Raw genomic sequence first — 8,220 nt, forward strand, 5'->3', positions numbered from 1 at the left:
GCGTGACTGAGTAATGAAAAAACTGTATTATGAATGTACGGCGTTTCGACAAGATTATGTCATCCTCAGGTACCTGTTACTCTGTTGACTTGTTAGTTTAAATGATATCCACACAGTACTACACCGACAATAATATAGTTTGTTATCAAGAAACTGTTACTCTATTGGCTAGTTAGTTTAAATGTTATCAACATAGTACTATACGTCGGACAGAACTGTAGTTTGTTGCAGAGCTATCGTTATGCTGTTGCTTCTGTTGTCAGCTTAAATATTATTAACACAGTACTACGTCGACAGTAATATAGTTTGTGATCAAGCAACTGTTATTCTATAAACGTATTGAGGTGGCGTGACTGAGTAATGAAAAAACTGTATTATGAATGTACGGCGTTTCGACAAGATTATGTCATCCTCAGGTACCTGTTACTCTGTTGACTTGTTAGTTTAAATGATATCCACACAGTACTACACCGACAATAATATAGTTTGTTATCAAGAAACTGTTACTCTATTGGCTAGTTAGTTTAAATGTTATCAACACATAGTAATAATATTATAATAATCATAATAATATTATAAGAATCCTTATTACTGTGAACGAACAACAACTGCTTATATTACAATAATAGTAATCCACTCTTACACTGTATTGTAAACGCAATTAGAAATTATGATTCCAATTTATTTTCTGTATTGTTTAGCGGTCGTAATACACCTTCAATAATAGTAATCCACTCTTACACTGTATTGTAAACGCAATTAGAAATTATGATTCCAATTTATTTTCTGTATTGTTTAGCGGTCGTAATACACCTTCAATAATAGTAATCCACTCTTACACTGTATTGTAAACGCAATTAGAAATTATGATTCCAATTTATTTTCTGTATTGTTTAGCGGTCGTAATACACCTTCAAACTGTCATCGCAATCAGAAATTATTATCCCAGTTCATCCTCTGAATACAAAACCTTTATTACAACATTAACTTAACGTTGCTATTTTCTTATAGCTAAGATCAAGATATGAAATGGAATTATCAATTGTATTTATGGCAAAGTTACAGTAACTGTCTTACTATTTTGTATTTATGGCAAAGCTACTTTAACTGTCTTACACCGTTCTTAATTTTGAACTACTGACAAGCGAGCAGACAGCCAGTCATCAGCAAGCACCCCCTACCACCCGCTAAGGGATTGACTGCCACTCTTATAACGTACCATAGCTTGAAATGCGAGGAAAATGTTGTGGTATTGCACGTATTGAAACGGGGCTCTACAGCTCTGAATGTAATCTTCTGTGCAACACCCAGAGAGGTTTTATACACTGCCCTCTATCATTGTGTTTACAATACATCGTTAATTAGAGAACAGAAAATAACTGCGTGATCAGTGTTTAAAGTTAAAATATTTCCAATTCTTATAAATCGCATTGCTTGTTCGAGAATAATTCGGTCAGTCATGTTTTCTAGGAACATACGACAGGGTATGTGCAACAGGAATGACTGTATACGTTTTCGTTAAAGTAATCGAACGGTCTATACCATTTTCTGCGGCCACGAGCGTGTCTCGGCGATTGAACTAACGAGATAGGGACGAAGCAGGGCACACAAGAGTATAGCCGTGTTTTGTAGCGCGGGACTTCATCAACTCGTGTTCTCATTCAGTTTACATAATAGACTCACTGGTGGCAAATTGACCCGCCAAAAGCTGCAATTTTTCTACGTCGCGTGGCGCGTGCTTGTGAAGTATTGCATATTAAGAGGACGCTCGTGTGTTAAGCAGATTATGCGACTGCACGTGCCATCTGTCACACCCAAAGTTTCACGTTCTATTTCGTTGATACACAGTTAACAGTTTGTTTTTAGTTTAGAAACTATGACCAAGTTTTGTGAAAAATTTTTGAAAAAAAAAAAAGAGTCATATCTCAGAGCATGAAACTCTTGTAGGTGTTCACGGTTGGGACAGCGGTAAGTCTAAGGACTTACAATGCTAAAATCCGGAGTTCAATTCCACACGGTGGACACAGCAGATAGCATAATGTGGCCTTGTTCTAAAGATAAAGATGGTTAACGGGACTGAGTCAATTTTTTTTTTTTTCTATTTAGTACAATATTAATAGAAATTTAAAATCGAATGATAGTCAATAAGCTAGAAAAACAAATTGATTTGATGCTGTTAAACACAACACACATACACACAAAAGAATTGTGAAAAGACACTACATTATATCAAGAGCAAATCTGTTGTATATATATATATAGCACGTGGTTTTTATCGTCAAACAAAATACTATTATTTACATATTGTATTCAAGCTACAGCCGCAGCGGACTCACAGTTGCTATCGTTACCATAATCTTTCAACCTAGGGGTCTCCAGCCTTCATTAAGCCTAACAATACCACGGTAGGCTGGAACTCGGTGTACCAACATCACGGTAGATTACATCAACAACACATTCGACAAATGTGCTCTCTTCAGGGGTCGATTTCACGGCTGAATGGACGATTCACGTGCATCATTTCATTTCGTAACACGAGGTCCGACATACAAGGCTGCGCGTGGATAGATACGCCAAGATACAGACCTAATAGTGATCTGAGAGAAACTGTTTTTCATCTAACTTCAAGAAAACATTTCAAAACTTAATCATGCAGGTTTTGGTTTTGTTTTCTGCTTTACGGAACACAACAGAATATTTTTCGTAACTTTAATCAACTGTATACATCTCGTTGTACACGTCATTTTGTCTCTGAAGGGATAAAATGAGTTAGACTTTGGCAATCAGTTAAATCATAAAATCTCTGTTACTACCCCCCCCCCGATGACATCTCGCTTGTTTGTAATAGAGCAAAGCCACATTGCGCTGTGTCTACCGCGGGGAATCGAACCTCAGACTTTAGCATTGTAGGTCCGTAAATTTACTGCTGTTCCACCTAAACATAATTAAACGTATTTGAAAAAAGCTATCCAGTTTAGTGGGGGTTAATAAAAATATGAAATGGAATATAAATATATTTTCATTGTATTTCTAAGAAATAGCCCAAGCTTATGACGCTAAAAATGAGGTTTCGATACCCATGGTGGGCAGAGCACAGCTAGCCCATTCTGTAGCTTTGTGCTTAATAATAACAAAATGAACCTAAAAATAATTCAGTTTATTTTACGGATCAATTCTATTTTCCTAATTCGTTGTCTTGTGAACATTTTAATCACAGGTCGGTCTGATGTATAAGAGTCACAAGGGAGAGTCAGTCAGCTTCAAGATACAAGTCAAAACAAAGAAACTAAGTGGATAAAAACCAAGCACCTAAACAACAAATACGTAAGTCCAAACATGAGTAATGATAGATGGTTTAAACTGTGATTCTTTGAGAGACCTAAATCTTGACCCTTTGACAGGCCTAAGCCTTGGCCCTTTGGCAGAACTAAATCATAACCCTTTGACCGACCTAAAATCTTGGCCTTTGACAAACTTAAATCTTGGTCTTTTGACAGACTTAAACCTTTTGACAAACCCGAAGCTTATTATTTTGAAAGACATAAATCATGGCCCTTTGATAGACTTAAAAATTGTAATCCTTAAAATGCATTATAATATTAACTTATACAATCAATATATTTAACAGTTTAAAGCTTTTTCTATGCTCACGTTTAAAATTTCTGATGAAAGATACACCGGAAGTGACGTAAGAATTTGCAATGTTCTGGACAAGAAGTGTGTCATACTAATGTGAAAGATGGTGAAAAAAATCTATCAAATAAATATATGTATATGGATAATTAAAAGAATCTATAAATATTTAGGTACGTGAATAAATATGAATCACGTAATTGATATCTAATTTGATTTATCATGTGTTATTTTCAACTTTACCTTGTTTCATTCCTACTGAAATTAACGCTATAGTAAGTAGAGAAATTTATTTAAATAATTTTGAAAATGCACAGCTGATACACAAACAGGATTCATAAACAATGAGTAATTGCAACTGAATAGTTAACGTATTGGTACAATACATAAGTATAGAAAATACAAAAAAGCGAATAAGTTGTACAATGAATTAGTTTGCTTTAAATACACCAGTATACATTATTTTTATACTGAAAAGGACGTGTTACTGTGAAATATCTGTGTACATACCAGCAGTCAAGCTGCCATCCATTTTGAGTACATCATCTCCAGCATCGTTTGTATGTTGAGAACAATATTGCTCCCTCTATCTGCTATCGAACAAACTATTGTCGATTATTTTCAAACAATTCCAATTTATAGTCATTGTTAAAGAACACTCTCTTTCAGATTCCCCATCCAACTGTTCGAAGTCTGGCGCCAACTTTACTTTTTTAGTTTGATTATCTTTCTTACTTTTAAGCAGTGTATATTTTTTGTTTCTTCTTCAGGAGGTACACATAAATTGAGGTCATTTTGTGCTAAGTACATCGTACATTTCTGGAGTTCACATTCACACTTGCACTAAGTACATCTTACTTTTCTGGAGTTATCATTCACACTTGTACTAAGTACATCTTACATTTCTGGAGTTAACATTCACACTTGTACTAAGTACATCCTTTTCTGGAGTTAACATCCACACTTGTACTAAGTACATCGTACATTTCTGGAGTTAACATTCACACTTGTACCAAGTACATCGTACATTTCTGGAGTTAACATTCACACTTGTACTAAGTACATCTTACATTTCTGGAGTTAACATCCACACTTGTACTAAGTACATCTTACTTTTCTGGAGTTAACATTCACACTTGTACTTATTGGCAAGATCTCTACTGTTTTACACAAATATTGTTATCTAACATTCTTAATATACTTTCGAAAACTTTGGACTTTCTACCAGTAAACAATATTAGTTTCACATAAAACTCTTCAAAGTTTCCATATAGCCTATTAAAGGGGAGACATGATGGCTGAAATAAAAAGGTGTTTTATTATTATCTGGAGAGTTGGACTTTCTACCAGTAAACAATATTAGTTTCACATAAACTCTTCAAAGTTTCCATATAGCCTATTCTCAGACAAGAAGTGTTTTTTTATCTAAACATCTATATACACATATTTAAATTTTAAAATAAAAGATATAAAATTCGATTACGCGTTGAAGGTACTTCGTGTTTTTTGTTGTTTTTTTCTCCTTTTCGATGTGTGAAATTCGTTGAAACACTACTTCCCCCGTTGTTTAGCGTTAAGCTTCAAGTCTTAAATCGCTAAAAGTGTGGGTTCCATTCCCGCTTCAGACATTCTTCACATAGTCCATTATTTAGCTTTGAGCTAAGACCAACAAACCTGATGGCATTTCTGTCTGATGTGATTTTTCAATTATTTGCTGTTCCCTTCTGCTTACTTTACCAACAGTCTTGACAAGATATTTTTCCTGACATAATGAGCAGAAGTACTTACGGTATTGGAAATAATTATAGAAATAGTGAATATAAAGGGTATAAAATGCAAACATTATAGGATTTCTCCCCTATGAAAATAAAATGCACCGAGTAAAGTCACGTGCTGACATCTTCTATTGTGACTGAATGTCATCATTTTGGCAATAAAGTTTGAAAAAAACGACCTTTACTCTCCCGATAATAATAAAACAGCTTTTTATTTCAGCCATCGTGTCGCCTCATACTGGTGTTATATCCGTAAGAGTATCAAGCCTCTATATTGGAGAACCAATCGTTACTGTGGCACCGCCGGCGGAACCGCGATTGGTTCCCGTTAGTCGAGTCTCAACGCAATACTTGTCAAGATTACCCTATTTTTAATGTAGTCTCTGACTTTATTTATCTGAGTTTTGGTTGGATCATCGTGCTTAACTATAAAATATATTTCGCATGATGTCAAAAACTCAAAATATAGGTAATATTTTCTTATCTTGTACTTTGGCACTTGTGTAAAAGTTTTAACATGAATAAATAACACGGACAACGTTTGAATTTACATAATGTAGAACATTTTTACTGAAAGCGATCCACAGTCCTCACTGAAAACACTATATGTTTCAACGGTTTCCCGTCCTCGTCATTTGTAATAGAAATCACACTTCCGAAAACGATTAGAAACCGTTGAAACATGTAGAGATTTAATTGTGTAAAGTTAATCATTGTGAATTATTTAGTGATTTTGAAGTTCGTTTTCTTTGTTAGTTTCAGAATTATCGCTCAAGGCTACATAGGGACTATCTGCGTTAGCCGTCCCTAATTTGAGCTGATGGACTAGCCGGAATACATTTAGTCAATAAGACCACCGGATAAGTCATTGGCTACTCTTGTCTGACCGAGTAGAAGAATTTGACCGTTACTCTTATACGGTACACATGGTCCCTAAGCGCAGAACGTGATTTTACGGCAACGGGCTGCGAGCGATAAACCCTTCTGTTCACAGAGCACAACGTTAGTCACTGGGTCACGCCCGATTCCTATACGTAAAGTATTATATTTCAAAACGAAACAATACCCCACAATGACTTCGTAACAATGCTATTTGACATTTTTATCAAACTGGATAACCACCGATTGATCTTTATTCGTTTATATTGTTGAGAGTAAGTTGTAGCTAGCTCCAACATCACGTCGTTCTGACAGAGTTTAGGAGAGAAGGGATGATACCTCGTTCTGACAGGGTTTAGGAGAGACGGGATGAAGTGAAAGATGTGTTTTAGATCCTGAGGGGATAACAATAAAGTCTGAAAGATTCCGATGTAAGTTGATCAAATTAGATTAGGCTTAGATAAACACACGGAAGTTAATGATATCAACAAAACTAAATTTTAAGATCCTACAAAACTTTAAAAACTCCTTAACGAGTTGTTTAGTTTCACACTATCAAGGAAAACTGAAACTACTGACTTTATGTTTGTTCAGTTCTGATCGTCTTGGCATTTTGAATAAAAACTGACGGTGTTAAAATTTGGCTAAAAATTCTGTTAAGCGTAAAGCTGCACTGTGCGCGATCTTTACTATGCCAACCACAGGGCTCGTACCCTGGATCTTAGTGCTATAAGCCTTTAAGCTTACCGTTTAGCCACAATGGATGGGTCCTGGTTAGTAATTTTTATTTTAACCGTTTTTTTCTTAATTTTGATTTGATTGTTAATATTTTTGTTTCAATATCTCCGAAATTTCTGAATTCTGCTGAACAGACTGCCAAAGCTGGTGTTAATCATAATCAGGGGTAATACAATACTTCAAATACGATAACCTTAGAAACGTTGGGTGGAAGATCGACATTCATCTGGGAAGGTTCAACGAATTTCATCCTCCCAAATATTGATTCCTTCCGCTAGCGGAGGTCTTCATCACCTCAATGGATTCAGTTTCAGGCAAATATTGTATTGTTTTAATATTTAATTTCAAATTATTGAATTACCAATTCACATTAATAGGGCCACAATACAAAATAGCAAAAGCATTACTGTCATGTGGACTGAACAGAAATTAAGACAATATTTCCACAATGAGCGGTTGTGGAAGACCAACTGTTCAGGAGACAGGACTTTTAATAGGACGGCTTGGTGGAAGACCAACAGTTCAGAAGACAGTGCTTTTAATAGGACGGCTTGGTGGAAGACCAATCGTTCAGGAGACAGTACTTTTAATAAGACGGCTTGGTGGTAAACCAACCATTCAGGAGACAGTACTTTTAATAGGCCGGTTTGGAGGAAAACCAACTGGTCAGGAGACAGTACTTCCACAAGGGCGGGTTAGTGGAAAACCAACTGGTCAGGAGACAGTACTTCCACAAGGGCGGGTTAGTGGAAAACCAACTGGTCAGGAGACAGTACTTCCACAAGGGTAGGTTAGTGGAATTCAACTGGTCAGGAGACAAATACTACTAGTGGAAGACCAACTGGTCAGTAGACAAATACGACTAGTGGAAGACCAACTGATCAGGAGACAAATACGACTAGTGGAAGACCAACCAGTTGCTTGGTCACAAGAAGAAGAATCGTTTAAAAAAATCATATACTTAAAATAATGACTTACACTTCGTTTTTAAGCTATATTTTTATTTGACCATGAATACAGCACTTGTACTATAGCTACCTGTCACAGGTTTAAACTCAGCGACTCATCCATATAGTAACCACGGAGTTATGTGGCACTTGTACTATAGCTACCTGTCACAGGTTTAAACTCAGCGACTCATCCATATAGTAACCACGGAGTTATGTGGCACTTCTACTATAGCTACCTGTCACAG

General features: G+C 35.9%; 1 long non-coding RNA gene across 1 annotated transcript in view; it reads left to right on the forward strand.

Annotated features, from left to right (window-relative positions):
• The window catches only part of LOC111088845, a 33,368-nt gene that overhangs the window by 11,566 nt on the left and 13,582 nt on the right, over nucleotides 1-8,220 (forward strand). Inside the window, exon 2 of the long non-coding RNA XR_002613236.1 lies at nucleotides 3,218-3,324. This is a non-coding gene — a long non-coding RNA (uncharacterized LOC111088845). The remainder of the gene's footprint in view (nucleotides 1-3,217; nucleotides 3,325-8,220) is intronic.

Source organism: Limulus polyphemus, unplaced genomic scaffold, assembly GCF_000517525.1.
Source record: "Limulus polyphemus unplaced genomic scaffold, Limulus_polyphemus-2.1.2 Scaffold4568, whole genome shotgun sequence".
NCBI lineage: Eukaryota > Metazoa > Arthropoda > Merostomata > Xiphosura > Limulidae > Limulus > Limulus polyphemus.